The following is an 18,763-nucleotide window of genomic DNA, read 5'->3' on the forward strand; positions in this document are numbered from 1 at the left end:
CTTTAGAGACTGGCAATGGCTCAGAGATAACATTTTCAGCCTTTACCTGTCGGACATGGTCAGAAAGGTAGCTGGCAAACCACTCACAACAGCCACTGGACAGGCCGATACAGGAAACTTAAGAAATGAAAACAAATAAGGACAAAAATAACTTTTTACAATTGTAAATCATTGGCACATTTTACAATTGTAAATCACTGGACTATTAGAATTGTGTGTGTTTTAAAAGACTGTAAATCTTTTGTGTAAATCATGTTTTGCTTGTTTTATATTTGGAATTTGAATGTGTTTGTAAATGATGTGTAAGTAAATAAAGTTCTTTAAAAACTGGAACACTACTGCAATGCATATTAATATATCACTTGTTTGTTAATCTTTCACCCCTATTATCGATTAAAATGTACAAAAAATGGGTTGATTGCTATTTTTTAAGCTGCACTGGGGCTCTTTCTTGAGTGCATCATAATGTCAAGAAAATTAAACTGTTTTCAACTGGTATGATATTGTCACACAACTTTCACTGCCAAAATTATATGTACCCAAGTATAGAAACAGGCATACATGACTGAGAATTAATAAACACAAGCCCTCTGCTACTCCAAAATTTCCCTTTTGATCAATTAATCTTATTGAAAGGTGCTTTTGCTTGATTTAGGCTGGTGAAAGAAATTTGAGATATTCGTGAACATGTTGTCTCTGCTGGACTAACCAGGAGCTGAACTTTCAGGTCTATTTTATTTTTAAACTGTACATTGTGCACAGTGTAGTATTCAACATTTTAACACTTTATAGCATCTGACAAAATAAACATGGTCGTACATTTAATCAGACTCAAATCAGCTGTATAGCTGTGAGGCATAGGAGATATTCTGACCCATTGTGACCATGTGTCATTTGTATTTTTATGTTTTCACAAAATGTTGCACTCTCAGGCGACAATCCCTACCTTCTGTTTCTTACATATCTGACCTTCCATTGTCCTGTTATTGTGCAGGTTTGCGTGCTGACTTGACAAGGAGAGGACGTAAGCAGGACACAGATGAGGGAGTTACAAAAGTGCTGGAGATAGCAGAAATTCTTTTGGCGGACAATGGTGTTTGTGTGCGTGCGTGCGCATGCATCATCATTCTCAAACATACGTTTCTGGGGATTTTGGTGTAAAAGTGGACGCACCCCCCCCCACACACACACACAAACAAACTGTGGGTTTAACTGGGCTTGACAGGACCAAAACTGGGTCATAAGGCGAGTTAGGACATGTTTCTCACATAATAGAGGTTGTTTTAGTCAAAACTGACTGTGTGTTGCAGGGATGTTTTTGTGAAAATGCTGAAACTCATATCCTGGAATATGACCACAAGCATTCCTTCAATTTACAACAAAATACAATAGACACGTTTTCTATATATGTACAGTATCTTATCATCTTTTCGATTAATGAAAATTGTTTGTGTTGTTGGCAGGAGTCATTTGGAAACGCTGTTAATTAATTTGAATCCATTCCAGACACAAGTTTACTGTCTTTATAGCAGTCACATACGTGTAAGTTGAAAAAAGAAGTAGAGGCGTGCGGATCCCAAAAATGAACACACAAATAAAGATTTACAAAAGACTATTTACAAAAAAATCAAAACCTGCACACAATGTGAAAGTATGAACACAAAACTCTTACCAAACGGCAAGGGACTAAAATGCAAACAGAAAGCGCACACACAAAAAATGTGGATGTGAATGACTAAAAAAAATGTTTGCAGAAAAAGTGCAAGGTAAGCTAATAGACACAATATTTACACAAATCCAAGATCTAGCCGAGGTAAAAGACAAGGTATAGTCAAAGCGAGGTAACGAGGAACAGGGAATCTAAACTAGCCATTGGTACACAGGCTGGGTCCTTCAAAGCCTTCGAAGGCTTCACCTCATGTGACTAAAAAAGCGGAAGTAAACACGTACCTAAAAAGAAAAGAAAGAAGTAGAAGTACTGTGCTCTCTTTTGTTGACTCGCTAAATTAGTGCTCTAAAGAAGTTGACACGCCTCCTCCTCCAAATGCACGAAAGAGCGGCATGCGTTTGAAAAAACTCTACGCAGTGAAACGCTAGCGAAGGAAGCGTTCCAGAACGCATCCACCGCTTTTGGTGTGAATGTAGCATAAACACGTAACGTCACTTTTGGCGCAACTCGATCGGTGTCCAGATTCACGCAGCCTTTGAATCTAGCCTTTAAATCTGGACTTCGTTTCCATGGAACATGAGCAAAGGCTGCCATGGAGGAAACTTTCATAGCTTTCGTGGTGACACTTCAGTATCTATATATACAGTCCCCATTACCTCAGTTTTCTACAGCACAATCAATGCCTCATATTTTTGCTATTACATTTCCTACAGGATTACAAATTTTCATCCATACATTCATCTTCTACCGATTGTCCGAGGTCGGGTCGCGGTGGCAGCAGCTTTAGGAGGGAAGTCCAGACTTCCCTCTCCCCAGCCACTTCAACCAGCTCCACTGGCGGGATCCCAAGGTGTTCCCAGGCCAGCCAAGAGACATAGTCTCTCCAGTGTGTCATGGGCCGTCCCCGGGGCCTCCTGCCGGTGGGACATGCCCGTAACACCTCTCTAGGGAGGCGTCCGGGATGCATCCGAACAAGATGCCTGAGACACCTCAACTAGCTTCTCTCAACCCGGAGGAGCAGCGGCTTGCCTCTGAGTCCTGACTAGGAGAGCCAGAGCCTGGGCCACGGCAGAGTGGGAACGCAATTCCCCACTGTGCGGCTCCGTCACGGACTTCCGAGCCGCCCTTCAGAGGGTCTTTGATCCAGCCTGCTTAGACCGGGAAAAGGCCCGGCAGCTAAGCAGCCTGAAACAAGGAAATGACTCCATGAGTGACTACGCCATCCGCTTCAGCACTCTCACGGCAGAGAGTGGCTGGAATTCCACAGCGCTCTATGACGTCTTCCTCAAGGGCCTGACGACGTCTATCCAAGAGCTACTCGTCCCAGTTGATCTGCCTCCGGACTTGGACTCCCTCATCGCCCTTGCCATCCGGACGGATCATCGGCTGCAGGAGGTTACGCAGAGCCGCGGTCACAGGGCAAGGACGACGGACGGATCCCCGCTCTCATCAGGTGTGTCAACTCCTCTCCGTTCCTCGTCAGTTCAGCGCCAACACGTTCCCTTGGGATCAGAGGAGGAGCCCACGCAACTGGGCAGAGCGCGGCTCTCGCAGGAGAGACGGCGCCAACAGCTGGAAGGTCGGTGCTTTTACTGCGGGAACCAAGATCACCTCGTGGCTGCCTGCCCATTCAAAAGGACCAAAGCAGTGAGTCAAGTCAGACCTCCATGCCCTGATAGACTCTGGGGCAGATGAGAGCCTGATCGATTGGGGGCTTGTGAGACATTTTAGTGCCAAGAATGAGCTGCTAATTAAGCCCATTAAGGCTAGGGCACTAAATGGTAGTGAGTTATTCACCATTACACACATCACAGAATTCATTGAGCTCCATGTTGGCAAACATAAGGAGCACCTAGTTTTTCATGTGTTTCAGTCTCCTTCACAGACTCTGGTCCTGGGACACCCATGGTTGCGTGAACACAACCCCCATGTGAACTGGTTGACTGGTGAAGTTCTGGGATGGGGAATGGATTGTGTGAGCCATGGGGTTGATTCACCAATTCAGGAAGCGGACATTACAACTGTTAATCATATTTCAGTTAATTCCCTCACAGACTCTGAATACCCAGATCTGAGCATCGTGCCTCCTTGCTATCGTCACCTCCAGGATGTATTCAACAAGACCAAAGCCATGTCGCTCCCACCGCATCGTACCTATGACTGTGCCATAGAGCTGATTCCAGGTTTCACAATTCCCAAGGGCCGCTTATATTCTGCTTCAGGACCAGAAGGAATACATTGACACTTCCCTGAAGGCTGGACTGATTCATCCTTCGTCATCACCAGCGGGAGCGGGTTTCTTTTTTGTGGGGAAAAAGGATGGTTCTTTACGGCCTTGTATAGACTATAGCCTCCTTAATGACTTTACAATCAAAAACCGTTACCCCCTCCCTCTCATGTCATCAGTGTTTGAAAATCTTCAACAAGCTAAGATCTTTACCAAATTGGACCTACGCAATGCATAGCATCTCATTAGGATCAGGGAGGGGGATGAATGGAAAACAGGGTTTAATAAACCTAGTGGCCATTACGAGTACCTAGTCATGCCCTTCGGTCTCACTAATGCTCCTGCTGTTTTCCAGGCCATGATTAATGATGTTTTGAGAGACTTTCTGGACCAGTTTGTGTATGTTTATTTAGACGACATACTTATATACTCGTCAGACCTAGCCACGCATAAAATCCACATTTCCAAAGTTCTTCAAAGAATGCTTAAGAACAAACGTTATGTCAAAGCAGAGAAAAGTGTTTTTCATGCCAAAACCATCTCCTTCCTGGGCTTTGTCATAGCCCCTGGGAAGGTACAGATGGATCCGGCTAAAAGTAGCGTCGTGAGGGAGTGGCCCACAACCTGTTAGCCGCAAGAAGGTTCAGCAATTCCTTGGGTTTGCTAACTTTTACAGGCGCTTCATCAGAGGGTTCAGCGCAATAGCTTCCCCTCTGCATACCCTCAACTCTCCTCTGGTGAGGTTTAGCTGGTCCCCAGAGGCGGAAGCCGCATTCCAAGCTTTCAAACAACGCTTTGTCACAGCACCAATCCTTACAATGCCAGATCCACAACGGCAATTTGTTGTGGAAGTGGACGCTTCCAATGAGGGGATCGGAGCCGTCTTTTACTTCTAAGAGTGTATCTTGTTTGCCAGCCTTCATTCAAATCAACGGTTAATGTAATAACTGATGAGGAAATAGGCAAAGATTTGCGAGAGGTGAGAATAGCATAACGCATACAGTTTGGTAGGACAAACCATGCCATGTATTGCTACTGAATACAAATATGCAAGGATATACAGTTTACAATGATGTTGATGCGTTTTTTTGTCTTTCAGATTGAGAATGCTGTTTCATTGGATGTTTTGCAAGAATGCATCATGAGACACAGCACAGTGTTACAGACAGCAGGCTGCCAAGGTATGTGACTTCTGTGGAAGAAAAGAAAGGCATTGTTGCAGACCATCTCCGGAGGTATGTTAATGACCGGAACTCATCTATAATTGACAGGTAAAGTCAATTTTAAATATGTCCGCCCTCCCCACGCCCACACAAGAAATTAGTTTGGCATGTATACCAGTTGGTCACTGTGACAAGATGTTGTTAGATCTGATGTCTGTCTCTCCATTCTCTGCTTCGTGCCTATCTATAAATACCCATGCCAACCTGCTTTTTTCTGCATGTGACCAGTTTGTAAACCTTTCTTTGCCATGTGCAAGTGTTGTATTTTAAGTAACACAACCAACGTCAAGTTGGAAATATAGTTTTCTTTCGATAATTTAGTTGCTTGTCTGTATTACACAGCAGTGAAAGTGTTCACTTTGTAGATTCAAATATGGCTTTTCAGCCCTTCAGTTTCTCACAGCACTACAGCAACACCCTTCTTTGCTGAACCCCGTTCTGTGCCACTCTGAAAAGCGACTCACTGGCCTTTAACTTGAGAGACTCTTCAGACCTGACCTCAGAACTTCAGGCCGCAATAGGAGACATAAAGAAAGTCAAACCTTGGCTTATTGGGCATACTATTTCCTTGACTGTGAAGGTTTGTACGTTCTTTCTTTTTCTTAATAACTACTTGGAAAGCCACATTATCGTGTACAGTATATCTGAATTTGTGTTTTGTTTTGCAGAAAGTGTGGCTGCTGTGTCTGTGGAGGACGTTTTGATGTTTGCAACGGGATTGACATCACTTCCTCCTTCTGGCTTGGAACCAAAGCCACAAATACAGTTCCTTGAAGGTTCTCCTTTCCCAATGGCAAATACATGTTCAAACTTTTGAAATTACCATTCCTGGATTCAAGTAACAAATGGACTTTGGAATTCAAAATAGTCCAGGATTTGGCTGTTTATAAGCCATATTGGATGGCCTCTGGAGCTCTAAAAATGTTTGTTCTGCTGTTTTTATTGGACCCCTGGAGCTCTAAAAAATGTTTATGCTGTTTTCATTGGTGCACTTGAAGTTGCGAATGTTTTTCATAATGTGAAAATATGTGAGCATGTTTTTTCCCCCTCTCAGTTTTAGATACATCTTTTTCAAATTGTGGTCTGTTCCTAAATCACAAGTAGTTCAAGAATTAATCTATTAAAAAAAAAAAAAAAAGGAAAGCATGCGCATTACTTTGCTTTACTTTTATTACATTTTTGTTTCCCACTTTAAAACAATAAAGCTGTGGTCGACAATTTGAGACACTTTGTATACATTTCAACTTACACCTGTATAATAAATGTCTCTTCCAGTCACAGCTGAGTAATGTCTTTTAGTCTCAGATAGAGTTCAGTTGCAGACTGCCAGCTCTCTATACCTTCCATAAATTATTTCTCTCCATGGCCAAGTCCAGGTACTCCTGCATGTTTGCATCCCCACATGGAGCTCTTGTCAGGTGAGCCTCAGGAAAGGCATCAAGTTTGGCTTGTTCTTTTTGAAAGCCACAGTCTCTGACGTCAAACCGATGTTAAACAATATATTATAACATTTATTTGATATACACAAAGCAAATACAACCTACCACCAAATATTACCTGTGTGGTAAGTTGTAAAGCTCATTGGGCACTCCTGGACATGATGCTGTTTTGGAGGGTCAGATCCTATGACTGTTCCACAATCCAACACATTCATCCAAGTTCTTCTGAATAACGTCACCATAACAGTATCTCAGTAGACACCGATGCTCATGACTCCCGTTGAAGTGTCCGGCGTCTCTCAGGTCTGCAAATAGCTCCATCCAGAACTGACTCCTACAGATATATATATTATTATATTAATAAAATGCCATTTAAGCATAAACATATATTTGAGTGAAAGAATGAAATAAAAGGTAAATGATTTTATGAAGGCCACTTACCTCACTTTTCTGAATATGGACCACCAGGACTCAATCCTCTGGTTGTTTGTGGATGATCCATACAGGTGGCTGGACGCTCCAGAGTAGTAGTCTTTGTGGTGGTGGCGTAGGGTGCACTGAATTACAGCCATTGGTCTGTTCTCCGTGCCACAATCAGTCCTCAGTCTCATGGGAATGACAGCGAGGTTTTGCACACATGATAGAAAATAGTGACCAATGACACTTAAGTCATTATTTGAAGGTTCACAAGCAAGCCACAGCACTTTGCGTGAAAAGTCATCAATACATCCGGAAAGCGCCAAACCAAATGGTTTAAGGTTGTCATAACCATTCGTGTGACACATATAGTTCAGTCCCATTGAGTGGTAGGTTCTTAAGGTTCTGATAAACCTTCTGCATGCTTTCCTCTCGCTCCTCTTGTGGTTGAACTCCCGGAGCAAAGTCATTACGCGATCCCTCTTCACTCGTAGATTGTACTTTTGAGTACTTGCCACATCGTACGGTTGCCAAACAGCTGCCCAGGTGTTCGAAGTTCCAGTCGGATGGCCCTAATTATGGCGTTTGCAGAGGAGTAATCATATCTGCGATAAAATCCGGCTTCATTGAGTTTGCTTTTGAGCGACCTCAAGCTGATGTGAACTTGATGTTAACTTGACATTATGTCCATTATTACAGCGTACCTGTGCCCCTCGTTAAAATACTTAATACACTGCTGCAGCAGATCTGGTCCGCCTCCTGACGTCTGACGTGGGGCTGGTTCTTCCGTCCGACCGACCACACGTAAAACACAATTGAGTCAATTGGCTCATATGTTCGCCACAAAACGGGCAAAACACCAAGTATTTTGTCACTTGTATATTTGTGTTGGCGGTTGTAAAAAAAGTTTCTCGTCTTGTTAATTTGTTTTCTCAAATGTAAATTTGTTTCAGGACTTTTAAACTTGTTATGGCAATGTAATTTGGTTTTTTGATTTGTAAAATTTGCCTCGAGCTTTGCAAAAGTGTTTTGCACCTCCCGGCCACCGTAGGTTCATCCCCCGGATCATACATACATTTTTGTTTTTAAACTTGTCAGTCGCTGGGCAACGCTGATGTCGAAATCAGTTGGTGCCTTCCATCATGCATTAGAACAAAGTGACACCTTGACTGTCAAGGACATCAGCCAAAGGCTATTTGTTTTCCGCAGCAGACCCAGAAGCAGCTCACCTTTTTCTTCAAACAAATAGATGCTGTAACAAATAGATCACTCATGTTGCACTCTTGCTGGAATTGTACTAAGATTTAGCTGAATTACCCAGATGACTGTTGTGGAATACCAAGTTGTACAGTAGTTAGGTTTTGATACAGATACACATTTTGGCTTTGATTCCATGATTGTCCACTGTAAAACAAACCATTGCGTAATGGAAGCCATCCATTCCTCTGGCTCGAAAAGCCGATTGAGCAAGTTCATCGCCCGGATCATACGTACAATTTGTTTTTCAACTTGATCGGTCCCTGGGACATGCTGATGTCGAATTTGGTCTGTGCCTTCCATCATTCAACACAAAAAGAAACCTTGACTGTCAGGGGTATCGGTTAAAGGCTATTTGTTTTTCCGTAGCACGCTCCAAAGCAGCTCACATTTCTCTTCAAAGCGTACAAATCTTTCGCCTTTTACTAAAGATTTCTGTGGAGAGGGATAGAATGAGTTAATGGCAATTTTTTGTTGCTCTGCTTCGTCAGAGCATCTCTGAATGTTAACAAAAAGATCACTCGTGTTGCACTCTTGCTGGAATTGTACTAAGATTTAGCTGAATTACCCAGATGACTGTTGTGGAAATCCAACTTGTACAGTAGTTAGGTTTTGATACAGATACAAATTTTGGCTTTGATTCCATGATTGTCCACTGTACAACAAACCATTGCGTAATGGACGCCATCCATTCCTCTGGCTCGAAAAGCCGATTGAGCAAGTTCATCGCTCGGATCATACGTACAATTTGTTTTTAAACTTGTCGGTCCCTTGGCAACGCTGATGTCGAATTTGGTCTGTGCGTTCCATCATTCAACACAAAAAGAAACCTTGACTGTCGGGGGTATCGGTTAAAGGCTATTTGTTTTTCCGTAGCACACGCCAAAGCAGCTCACATTTCTCTTCAAAGCGTACAAATCTTTCGCCTTTTACTAAAGATTTCCGTGGAGAGGGATAGAATGAGTTAATGGCAATTTTTTGTTGCTCTGCTTCGTCAGAGCGTCTCTGAATGTTAACAAAAAGATCACTCATGTTGCACTCTTGCTGGAATTGTACTAAGATTTAGCTGAATTACCCAGATGACTGTTGTGGAAATCCAACTTGTACAGTAGTTAGGTTTTGATACAGATACAAATTTTGGCTTTGATTCCATGATTGTCCACTGTACAACAAACCATTGCGTAATGGACGCCATCCATTCCTCTGGCTCGAAAAGCCGATTGAGCAAGTTCATCGCCCGGATCATACGTACAATTTGTTTTTCAACTTGATCGGTCCCTGGGACATGCTGATGTCGAATTTGGTCTGTGCCTTCCATCATTCAACACAAAAAGAAACCTTGACTGTCAGGGGTATCGGTTAAAGGCTATTTGTTTTTCCGTAGCACACTCCAAAGCAGCTCACATTTCTCTTCAAAGCGTGCAAATCTTTCGCCTTTTACTAAAGATTTCCGTGGAGAGGGATAGAATGAGTTAATGGCAATTTTTTGTTGCTCTGCTTCGTCAGAGCATCTCTGAATGTTAACAAAAAGATCACTCGTGTTGCACTCTTGCTGGAATTGTACTAAGATTTAGCTGAATTACCCAGATGACTGTTGTGGAAATCCAACTTGTACAGTAGTTAGGTTTTGATACAGATACAAATTTTGGCTTTGATTCCATGATTGTCCACTGTACAACAAACCATTGCGTAATGGACGCCATCCATTCCTCTGGCTCGAAAAGCCGATTGAGCAAGTTCATCGCCCGGATCATACGTACAATTTGTTTTTCAACTTGATCGGTCCCTGGGACATGCTGATGTCGAATTTGGTCTGTGCCTTCCATCATTCAACACAAAAAGAAACCTTGACTGTCGGGGGTATCGGTTAAAGGCTATTTGTTTTTCCGTAGCACACTCCAAAGCAGCTCACATTTCTCTTCAAAGCGTACAAATCTTTCGCCTTTTACTAAAGATTTCCGTGGAGAGGGATAGAATGAGTTAATGGCAATTTTTTGTTGCTCTGCTTCGTCAGAGCGTCTCTGAATGTTAACAAAAAGATCACTCATGTTGCACTCTTGCTGGAATTGTACTAAGATTTAGCTGAATTACCCAGATGACTGTTGTGGAAATCCAACTTGTACAGTAGTTAGGTTTTGATACAGATACAAATTTTGGCTTTGATTCCATGATTGTCCACTGTACAACAAACCATTGCGTAATGGACGCCATCCATTCCTCTGGCTCGAAAAGCCGATTGAGCAAGTTCATCGCCCGGATCATACGTACAATTTGTTTTTAAACTTGTCGGTCCCTGGGCAACGCTGATGTCGAATTTGGTCTGTGCCTTCCATCATTCAACACAAAAAGAAACCTTGACTGTCGGGTGTATCGGTTAAAGGCTATTTGTTTTTCCGTAGCACACTCCAAAGCAGCTCACATTTCTCTTCAAAGCGTACAAATCTTTCGCTTTTTACTAAAGATTTCCGTGGAGAGGGATAGAATGAGTTAATGGCAATTTTTTGTTGCTCTGCTTCGTCAGAGCGTCTCTGAATGTTAACAAAAAGATCACTCATGTTGCACTCTTGCTGGAATTGTACTAAGATTTAGCTGAATTACCCAGATGACTGTTGTGGAAATCCAACTTGTACAGTAGTTAGGTTTTGATACAGATACAAATTTTGGCTTTGATTCCATGATTGTCCACTGTACAACAAACCATTGCGTAATGGACGCCATCCATTCCTCTGGCTCGAAAAGCCGATTGAGCAAGTTCATCGCCCGGATCATACGTACAATTTGTTTTTAAACTTGATCGGTCCCTGGGACATGCTGATGTCGAATTTGGTCTGTGCCTTCCATCATTCAACACAAAAAGAAACCTTGACTGTCGGGGGTATCGGTTAAAGGCTATTTGTTTTTCCGTAGCACACTCCAAAGCAGCTCACATTTCTCTTCAAAGCGTACAAATCTTTCGCCTTTTACTAAAGATTTCTGTGGAGAGGGATAGAATGAGTTAATGGCAATTTTTTGTTGCTCTGCTTCGTCAGAGCATCTCTGAATGTTAACAAAAAGATCACTCGTGTTGCACTCTTGCTGGAATTGTACTAAGATTTAGCTGAATTACCCAGATGACTGTTGTGGAAATCCAACTTGTACAGTAGTTAGGTTTTGATACAGATACAAATTTTGGCTTTGATTCCATGATTGTCCACTGTACAACAAACCATTGCGTAATGGACGCCATCCATTCCTCTGGCTCGAAAAGCCGATTGAGCAAGTTCATCGCCCGGATCATACGTACAATTTGTTTTTAAACTTGTCGGTCCCTGGGCAACGCTGATGTCGAATTTGGTCTGTGCCTTCCATCATTCAACACAAAAAGAAACCTTGACTGTCGGGGGTATCGGTTAAAGGCTATTTGTTTTTCCGTAGCACACTCCAAAGCAGCTCACATTTCTCTTCAAAGCGTACAAATCTTTCGCCTTTTACTAAAGATTTCCGTGGAGAGGGATAGAATGAGTTAATGGCAATTTTTTGTTGCTCTGCTTCGTCAGAGCATCTCTGAATGTTAACAAAAAGATCACTCGTGTTGCACTCTTGCTGGAATTGTACTAAGATTTAGCTGAATTACCCAGATGACTGTTGTGGAAATCCAACTTGTACAGTAGTTAGGTTTTGATACAGATACAAATTTTGGCTTTGATTCCATGATTGTCCACTGTACAACAAACCATTGCGTAATGGACGCCATCCATTCCTCTGGCTCGAAAAGCCGATTGAGCAAGTTCATCGCCCGGATCATACGTACAATTTGTTTTTCAACTTGATCGGTCCCTGGGACATGCTGATGTCGAATTTGGTCTGTGCCTTCCATCATTCAACACAAAAAGAAACCTTGACTGTCAGGGGTATCGGTTAAAGGCTATTTGTTTTTCCGTAGCACACTCTAAAGCAGCTCACATTTCTCTTCAAAGCGTACAAATCTTTCGCCTTTTACTAAAGGTTTCCGTGGAGAGGGATAGAATGAGTTAATGGCAATTTTTTGTTCCTCTGCTTCGTCAGAGCATCTCTGAATGTTAACAAAAAGATCACTCGTGTTGCACTCTTGCTGGAATTGTACTAAGATTTAGCTGAATTACCCAGATGACTGTTGTGGAAATCCAACTTGTACAGTAGTTAGGTTTTGATACAGATACAAATTTTGGCTTTGATTCCATGATTGTCCACTGTACAACAAACCATTGCGTAATGGACGCCATCCATTCCTCTGGCTCGAAAAGCCGATTGAGCAAGTTCATCGCCCGGATCATACGTATAATTTGTTTTTAAACTTGTCGGTCCCTGGGCAACGCTGATGTCGAATTTTGTCTGTGCCTTCCATCATTCAACACAAAAAGAAACCTTGACTGTCGGGGGTATCGGTTAAAGGCTATTTGTTTTTCCGTAGCACACTCCAAAGCAGCTCACATTTCTCTTCAAAGCGTACAAATCTTTCGCTTTTTACTAAAGATTTCCGTGGAGAGGGATAGAATGAGTTAATGGCAATTTTTTGTTGCTCTGCTTCGTCAGAGCATCTCTGAATGTTAACAAAAAGATCACTCATGTTGCACTCTTGCTGGAATTGTACTAAGATTTAGCTGAATTACCCAGATGACTGTTGTGGAAATCCAACTCGTACAGTAGTTAGGTTTTGATACAGATACAAATTTTGGCTTTGATTCCATGATTGTCCACTGTACAACAAACCATTGCGTAATGGACGCCATCCATTCCTCTGGCTCGAAAAGCCGATTGAGCAAGTTCATCGCCCGGATCATACGTACAATTTGTTTTTCAACTTGATCGGTCCCTGGGACATGCTGATGTCGAATTTGGTCTGTGCCTTCCATCATTCAACACAAAAAGAAACCTTGACTGTCAGGGGTATCGGTTAAAGGCTATTTGTTTTTCCGTAGCACGCTCCAAAGCAGCTCACATTTCTCTTCAAAGCGTACAAATCTTTCGCCTTTTACTAAAGATTTCTGTGGAGAGGGATAGAATGAGTTAATGGCAATTTTTTGTTGCTCTGCTTCGTCAGAGCATCTCTGAATGTTAACAAAAAGATCACTCGTGTTGCACTCTTGCTGGAATTGTACTAAGATTTAGCTGAATTACCCAGATGACTGTTGTGGAAATCCAACTTGTACAGTAGTTAGGTTTTGATACAGATACAAATTTTGGCTTTGATTCCATGATTGTCCACTGTACAACAAACCATTGCGTAATGGACGCCATCCATTCCTCTGGCTCGAAAAGCCGATTGAGCAAGTTCATCGCTCGGATCATACGTACAATTTGTTTTTAAACTTGTCGGTCCCTTGGCAACGCTGATGTCGAATTTGGTCTGTGCGTTCCATCATTCAACACAAAAAGAAACCTTGACTGTCGGGGGTATCGGTTAAAGGCTATTTGTTTTTCCGTAGCACACGCCAAAGCAGCTCACATTTCTCTTCAAAGCGTACAAATCTTTCGCCTTTTACTAAAGATTTCCGTGGAGAGGGATAGAATGAGTTAATGGCAATTTTTTGTTGCTCTGCTTCGTCAGAGCGTCTCTGAATGTTAACAAAAAGATCACTCATGTTGCACTCTTGCTGGAATTGTACTAAGATTTAGCTGAATTACCCAGATGACTGTTGTGGAAATCCAACTTGTACAGTAGTTAGGTTTTGATACAGATACAAATTTTGGCTTTGATTCCATGATTGTCCACTGTACAACAAACCATTGCGTAATGGACGCCATCCATTCCTCTGGCTCGAAAAGCCGATTGAGCAAGTTCATCGCCCGGATCATACGTATAATTTGTTTTTCAACTTGATCGGTCCCTGGGACATGCTGATGTCGAATTTGGTCTGTGCCTTCCATCATTCAACACAAAAAGAAACCTTGACTGTCAGGGGTATCGGTTAAAGGCTATTTGTTTTTCCGTAGCACACTCCAAAGCAGCTCACATTTCTCTTCAAAGCGTACAAATCTTTCGCCTTTTACTAAAGATTTCCGTGGAGAGGGATAGAATGAGTTAATGGCAATTTTTTGTTGCTCTGCTTCGTCAGAGCATCTCTGAATGTTAACAAAAAGATCACTCGTGTTGCACTCTTGCTGGAATTGTACTAAGATTTAGCTGAATTACCCAGATGACTGTTGTGGAAATCCAACTTGTACAGTAGTTAGGTTTTGATACAGATACAAATTTTGGCTTTGATTCCATGATTGTCCACTGTACAACAAACCATTGCGTAATGGACGCCATCCATTCCTCTGGCTCGAAAAGCCGATTGAGCAAGTTCATCGCCCGGATCATACGTACAATTTGTTTTTCAACTTGATCGGTCCCTGGGACATGCTGATGTCGAATTTGGTCTGTGCCTTCCATCATTCAACACAAAAAGAAACCTTGACTGTCGGGGGTATCGGTTAAAGGCTATTTGTTTTTCCGTAGCACACTCCAAAGCAGCTCACATTTCTCTTCAAAGCGTACAAATCTTTCGCCTTTTACTAAAGATTTCCGTGGAGAGGGATAGAATGAGTTAATGGCAATTTTTTGTTGCTCTGCTTCGTCAGAGCGTCTCTGAATGTTAACAAAAAGATCACTCATGTTGCACTCTTGCTGGAATTGTACTAAGATTTAGCTGAATTACCCAGATGACTGTTGTGGAAATCCAACTTGTACAGTAGTTAGGTTTTGATACAGATACAAATTTTGGCTTTGATTCCATGATTGTCCACTGTACAACAAACCATTGCGTAATGGACGCCATCCATTCCTCTGGCTCGAAAAGCCGATTGAGCAAGTTCATCGCTCGGATCATACGTACAATTTGTTTTTAAACTTGTCGGTCCCTTGGCAACGCTGATGTCGAATTTGGTCTGTGCGTTCCATCATTCAACACAAAAAGAAACCTTGACTGTCGGGGGTATCGGTTAAAGGCTATTTGTTTTTCCGTAGCACACTCCAAAGTAGCTCACATTTCTCTTCAAAGCGTACAAATCTTTTGCCTTTTACTAAAGATTTCCGTGGAGAGGGATAGAATGAGTTAATGGCAATTTTTTGTTGCTCTGCTTCGTCAGAGCGTCTCTGAATGTTAACAAAAAGATCACTCGTGTTGCACTCTTGCTGGAATTGTACTAAGATTTAGCTGAATTACCCAGATGACTGTTGTGGAAATCCAACTTGTACAGTAGTTAGGTTTTGATACAGATACAAATTTTGGCTTTGATTCCATGATTGTCCACTGTACAACAAACCATTGCGTAATGGACGCCATCCATTCCTCTGGCTCGAAAAGCCGATTGAGCAAGTTCATCGCCCGGATCATACGTACAATTTGTTTTTAAACTTGTCGGTCCCTGGGCAACGCTGATGTCGAATTTGGTCTGTGCCTTCCATCATTCAACACAAAAAGAAACCTTGACTGTCGGGTGTATCGGTTAAAGGCTATTTGTTTTTCCGTAGCACACTCCAAAGCAGCTCACATTTCTCTTCAAAGCGTACAAATCTTTCGCTTTTTACTAAAGATTTCCGTGGAGAGGGATAGAATGAGTTAATGGCAATTTTTTGTTGCTCTGCTTCGTCAGAGCGTCTCTGAATGTTAACAAAAAGATCACTCATATTGCACTCTTGCTGGAATTGTACTAAGATTTAGCTGAATTACCCAGATGACTGTTGTGGAAATCCAACTTGTACAGTAGTTAGGTTTTGATACAGATACAAATTTTGGCTTTGATTCCATGATTGTCCACTGTACAACAAACCATTGCGTAATGGACGCCATCCATTCCTCTGGCTCGAAAAGCCGATTGAGCAAGTTCATCGCCCGGATCATACGTACAATTTGTTTTTAAACTTGTCGGTCCCTGGGCAACGCTGATGTCGAATTTGGTCTGTGCCTTCCATCATTCAACACAAAAAGAAACCTTGACTGTCGGGGGTATCGGTTAAAGGCTATTTGTTTTTCCGTAGCACACTCCAAAGCAGTTCACATTTCTCTTCAAAGCGTACAAATCTTTCGCCTTTTACTAAAGATTTCTGTGGAGAGGGATAGAATGAGTTAATGGCAATTTTTTGTTGCTCTGCTTCGTCAGAGCATCTCTGAATGTTAACAAAAAGATCACTCGTGTTGCACTCTTGCTGGAATTGTACTAAGATTTAGCTGAATTACCCAGATGACTGTTGTGGAAATCCAACTCGTACAGTAGTTAGGTTTTGATACAGATACAAATTTTGGCTTTGATTCCATGATTGTCCACTGTACAACAAACCATTGCGTAATGGACGCCATCCATTCCTCTGGCTCGAAAAGCCGATTGAGCAAGTTCATCGCCCGGATCATACGTACAATTTGTTTTTCAACTTGATCGGTCCCTGGGACATGCTGATGTCGAATTTGGTCTGTGCCTTCCATCATTCAACACAAAAAGAAACCTTGACTGTCGGGGGTATCGGTTAAAGGCTATTTGTTTTTCCGTAGCACACTCCAAAGCAGCTCACATTTCTCTTCAAAGCGTACAAATCTTTCGCCTTTTACTAAAGATTTCCGTGGAGAGGGATAGAATGAGTTAATGGCAATTTTTTGTTGCTCTGCTTCGTCAGAGCGTCTCTGAATGTTAACAAAAAGATCACTCATGTTGCACTCTTGCTGGAATTGTACTAAGATTTAGCTGAATTACCCAGATGACTGTTGTGGAAATCCAACTTGTACAGTAGTTAGGTTTTGATACAGATACAAATTTTGGCTTTGATTCCATGATTGTCCACTGTACAACAAACCATTGCGTAATGGACGCCATCCATTCCTCTGGCTCGAAAAGCCGATTGAGCAAGTTCATCGCCCGGATCATACGTACAATTTGTTTTTAAACTTGTCGGTCCCTGGGCAACGCTGATGTCGAATTTGGTCTGTGCCTTCCATCATTCAACACAAAAAGAAACCTTGACTGTCGGGGGTATCGGTTAAAGGCTATTTGTTTTTCCGTAGCACACTCCAAAGCAGCTCACATTTCTCTTCAAAGCGTACAAATCTTTCGCCTTTTACTAAAGATTTCCGTGGAGAGGGATAGAATGAGTTAATGGCAATTTTTTGTTGCTCTGCTTCGTCAGAGCATCTCTGAATGTTAACAAAAAGATCACTCGTGTTGCACTCTTGCTGGAATTGTACTAAGATTTAGCTGAATTACCCAGATGACTGTTGTGGAAATCCAACTTGTACAGTAGTTAGGTTTTGATACAGATACAAATTTTGGCTTTGATTCCATGATTGTCCACTGTACAACAAACCATTGCGTAATGGACGCCATCCATTCCTCTGGCTCGAAAAGCCGATTGAGCAAGTTCATCGCCCGGATCATACGTACAATTTGTTTTTCAACTTGATCGGTCCCTGGGACATGCTGATGTCGAATTTGGTCTGTGCCTTCCATCATTCAACACAAAAAGAAACCTTGACTGTCAGGGGTATCGGTTAAAGGCTATTTGTTTTTCCGTAGCACACTCTAAAGCAGCTCACATTTCTCTTCAAAGCGTACAAATCTTTCGCCTTTTACTAAAGGTTTCCGTGGAGAGGGATAGAATGAGTTAATGGCAATTTTTTGTTCCTCTGCTTCGTCAGAGCATCTCTGAATGTTAACAAAAAGATCACTCGTGTTGCACTCTTGCTGGAATTGTACTAAGATTTAGCTGAATTACCCAGATGACTGTTGTGGAAATCCAACTTGTACAGTAGTTAGGTTTTGATACAGATACAAATTTTGGCTTTGATTCCATGATTGTCCACTGTACAACAAACCATTGCGTAATGGACGCCATCCATTCCTCTGGCTCGAAAAGCCGATTGAGCAAGTTCATCGCCCGGATCATACGTATAATTTGTTTTTAAACTTGTCGGTCCCTGGGCAACGCTGATGTCGAATTTTGTCTGTGCCTTCCATCATTCAACACAAAAAGAAACCTTGACTGTCGGGGGTATCGGTTAAAGGCTATTTGTTTTTCCGTAGCACACTCCAAAGCAGCTCACATTTCTCTTCAAAGCGTACAAATCTTTCGCTTTTTACTAAAGATTTCCGTGGAGAGGGATAGAATGAGTTAATGGCAATTTTTTGTTGCTCTGCTTCGTCAGAGCATCTCTGAATGTTAACAAAAAGATCACTCATGTTGCACTCTTGCTGGAATTGTACTAAGATTTAGCTGAATTACCCAGATGACTGTTGTGGAAATCCAACTCGTACAGTAGTTAGGTTTTGATACAGATACAAATTTTGGCTTTGATTCCATGATTGTCCACTGTACAACAAACCATTGCGTAATGGACGCCATCCATTCCTCTGGCTCGAAAAGCCGATTGAGCAAGTTCATCGCCCGGATCATACGTACAATTTGTTTTTCAACTTGATCGGTCCCTGGGACATGCTGATGTCGAATTTGGTCTGTGCCTTCCATCATTCAACACAAAAAGAAACCTTGACTGTCAGGGGTATCGGTTAAAGGCTATTTGTTTTTCCGTAGCACGCTCCAAAG

General features: G+C 42.1%; 20 non-coding genes across 20 annotated transcripts; all 20 read left to right on the top strand.

Moving 5' to 3' along the window:
- Positions 1 to 8,614: 8,614 nt before the first annotated feature.
- Positions 8,615 to 8,727, top strand: LOC147167886 (U5 spliceosomal RNA). Its single transcript, XR_015096088.1, has one exon. It is a non-coding gene; the product is annotated as a U5 spliceosomal RNA (small nuclear RNA).
- A 394-nt stretch (positions 8,728 to 9,121) lies between these two features.
- On the top strand, positions 9,122 to 9,234 carry LOC147167887 (U5 spliceosomal RNA). Its single transcript, XR_015096176.1, has one exon. It is a non-coding gene; the product is annotated as a U5 spliceosomal RNA (small nuclear RNA).
- Positions 9,235 to 9,629: 395 nt separating this feature from the next.
- LOC147167888 (U5 spliceosomal RNA) lies at positions 9,630 to 9,742 on the top strand. The gene has a single exon (XR_015096085.1). It is a non-coding gene; the product is annotated as a U5 spliceosomal RNA (small nuclear RNA).
- A 395-nt stretch (positions 9,743 to 10,137) lies between these two features.
- Positions 10,138 to 10,250, top strand: LOC147167889 (U5 spliceosomal RNA). The gene has a single exon (XR_015096177.1). It is a non-coding gene; the product is annotated as a U5 spliceosomal RNA (small nuclear RNA).
- Positions 10,251 to 10,644: 394 nt separating this feature from the next.
- Positions 10,645 to 10,757, top strand: LOC147167890 (U5 spliceosomal RNA). Its single transcript, XR_015096127.1, has one exon. It is a non-coding gene; the product is annotated as a U5 spliceosomal RNA (small nuclear RNA).
- Positions 10,758 to 11,152: 395 nt separating this feature from the next.
- LOC147167891 (U5 spliceosomal RNA) lies at positions 11,153 to 11,265 on the top strand. The gene has a single exon (XR_015096089.1). It is a non-coding gene; the product is annotated as a U5 spliceosomal RNA (small nuclear RNA).
- Positions 11,266 to 11,659: 394 nt separating this feature from the next.
- LOC147167892 (U5 spliceosomal RNA) lies at positions 11,660 to 11,772 on the top strand. The gene has a single exon (XR_015096167.1). It is a non-coding gene; the product is annotated as a U5 spliceosomal RNA (small nuclear RNA).
- Positions 11,773 to 12,167: 395 nt separating this feature from the next.
- Positions 12,168 to 12,280, top strand: LOC147167893 (U5 spliceosomal RNA). The gene has a single exon (XR_015096144.1). It is a non-coding gene; the product is annotated as a U5 spliceosomal RNA (small nuclear RNA).
- A 394-nt stretch (positions 12,281 to 12,674) lies between these two features.
- Positions 12,675 to 12,787, top strand: LOC147167894 (U5 spliceosomal RNA). Its single transcript, XR_015096102.1, has one exon. It is a non-coding gene; the product is annotated as a U5 spliceosomal RNA (small nuclear RNA).
- A 395-nt stretch (positions 12,788 to 13,182) lies between these two features.
- On the top strand, positions 13,183 to 13,295 carry LOC147167895 (U5 spliceosomal RNA). Its single transcript, XR_015096090.1, has one exon. It is a non-coding gene; the product is annotated as a U5 spliceosomal RNA (small nuclear RNA).
- Positions 13,296 to 13,689: 394 nt separating this feature from the next.
- On the top strand, positions 13,690 to 13,802 carry LOC147167896 (U5 spliceosomal RNA). The gene has a single exon (XR_015096179.1). It is a non-coding gene; the product is annotated as a U5 spliceosomal RNA (small nuclear RNA).
- A 395-nt stretch (positions 13,803 to 14,197) lies between these two features.
- LOC147167897 (U5 spliceosomal RNA) lies at positions 14,198 to 14,310 on the top strand. Its single transcript, XR_015096178.1, has one exon. It is a non-coding gene; the product is annotated as a U5 spliceosomal RNA (small nuclear RNA).
- Positions 14,311 to 14,705: 395 nt separating this feature from the next.
- Positions 14,706 to 14,818, top strand: LOC147167898 (U5 spliceosomal RNA). The gene has a single exon (XR_015096180.1). It is a non-coding gene; the product is annotated as a U5 spliceosomal RNA (small nuclear RNA).
- Positions 14,819 to 15,212: 394 nt separating this feature from the next.
- Positions 15,213 to 15,325, top strand: LOC147167899 (U5 spliceosomal RNA). Its single transcript, XR_015096078.1, has one exon. It is a non-coding gene; the product is annotated as a U5 spliceosomal RNA (small nuclear RNA).
- A 394-nt stretch (positions 15,326 to 15,719) lies between these two features.
- LOC147167900 (U5 spliceosomal RNA) lies at positions 15,720 to 15,832 on the top strand. The gene has a single exon (XR_015096128.1). It is a non-coding gene; the product is annotated as a U5 spliceosomal RNA (small nuclear RNA).
- A 394-nt stretch (positions 15,833 to 16,226) lies between these two features.
- LOC147167901 (U5 spliceosomal RNA) lies at positions 16,227 to 16,339 on the top strand. Its single transcript, XR_015096138.1, has one exon. It is a non-coding gene; the product is annotated as a U5 spliceosomal RNA (small nuclear RNA).
- Positions 16,340 to 16,734: 395 nt separating this feature from the next.
- LOC147167902 (U5 spliceosomal RNA) lies at positions 16,735 to 16,847 on the top strand. Its single transcript, XR_015096181.1, has one exon. It is a non-coding gene; the product is annotated as a U5 spliceosomal RNA (small nuclear RNA).
- A 394-nt stretch (positions 16,848 to 17,241) lies between these two features.
- Positions 17,242 to 17,354, top strand: LOC147167903 (U5 spliceosomal RNA). The gene has a single exon (XR_015096189.1). It is a non-coding gene; the product is annotated as a U5 spliceosomal RNA (small nuclear RNA).
- Positions 17,355 to 17,749: 395 nt separating this feature from the next.
- LOC147167904 (U5 spliceosomal RNA) lies at positions 17,750 to 17,862 on the top strand. Its single transcript, XR_015096145.1, has one exon. It is a non-coding gene; the product is annotated as a U5 spliceosomal RNA (small nuclear RNA).
- A 394-nt stretch (positions 17,863 to 18,256) lies between these two features.
- LOC147167905 (U5 spliceosomal RNA) lies at positions 18,257 to 18,369 on the top strand. The gene has a single exon (XR_015096103.1). It is a non-coding gene; the product is annotated as a U5 spliceosomal RNA (small nuclear RNA).
- The last annotated feature ends 394 nt before the right edge of the window (positions 18,370 to 18,763 follow it).

Source organism: Leptonotus elevatus, chromosome 9 (genome assembly GCF_054856555.1).
Source record: "Leptonotus elevatus isolate MCC_2025b chromosome 9, RoL_Lele_1.0, whole genome shotgun sequence".
Classification (NCBI taxonomy): Eukaryota; Metazoa; Chordata; class Actinopteri; order Syngnathiformes; family Syngnathidae; genus Leptonotus; species Leptonotus elevatus.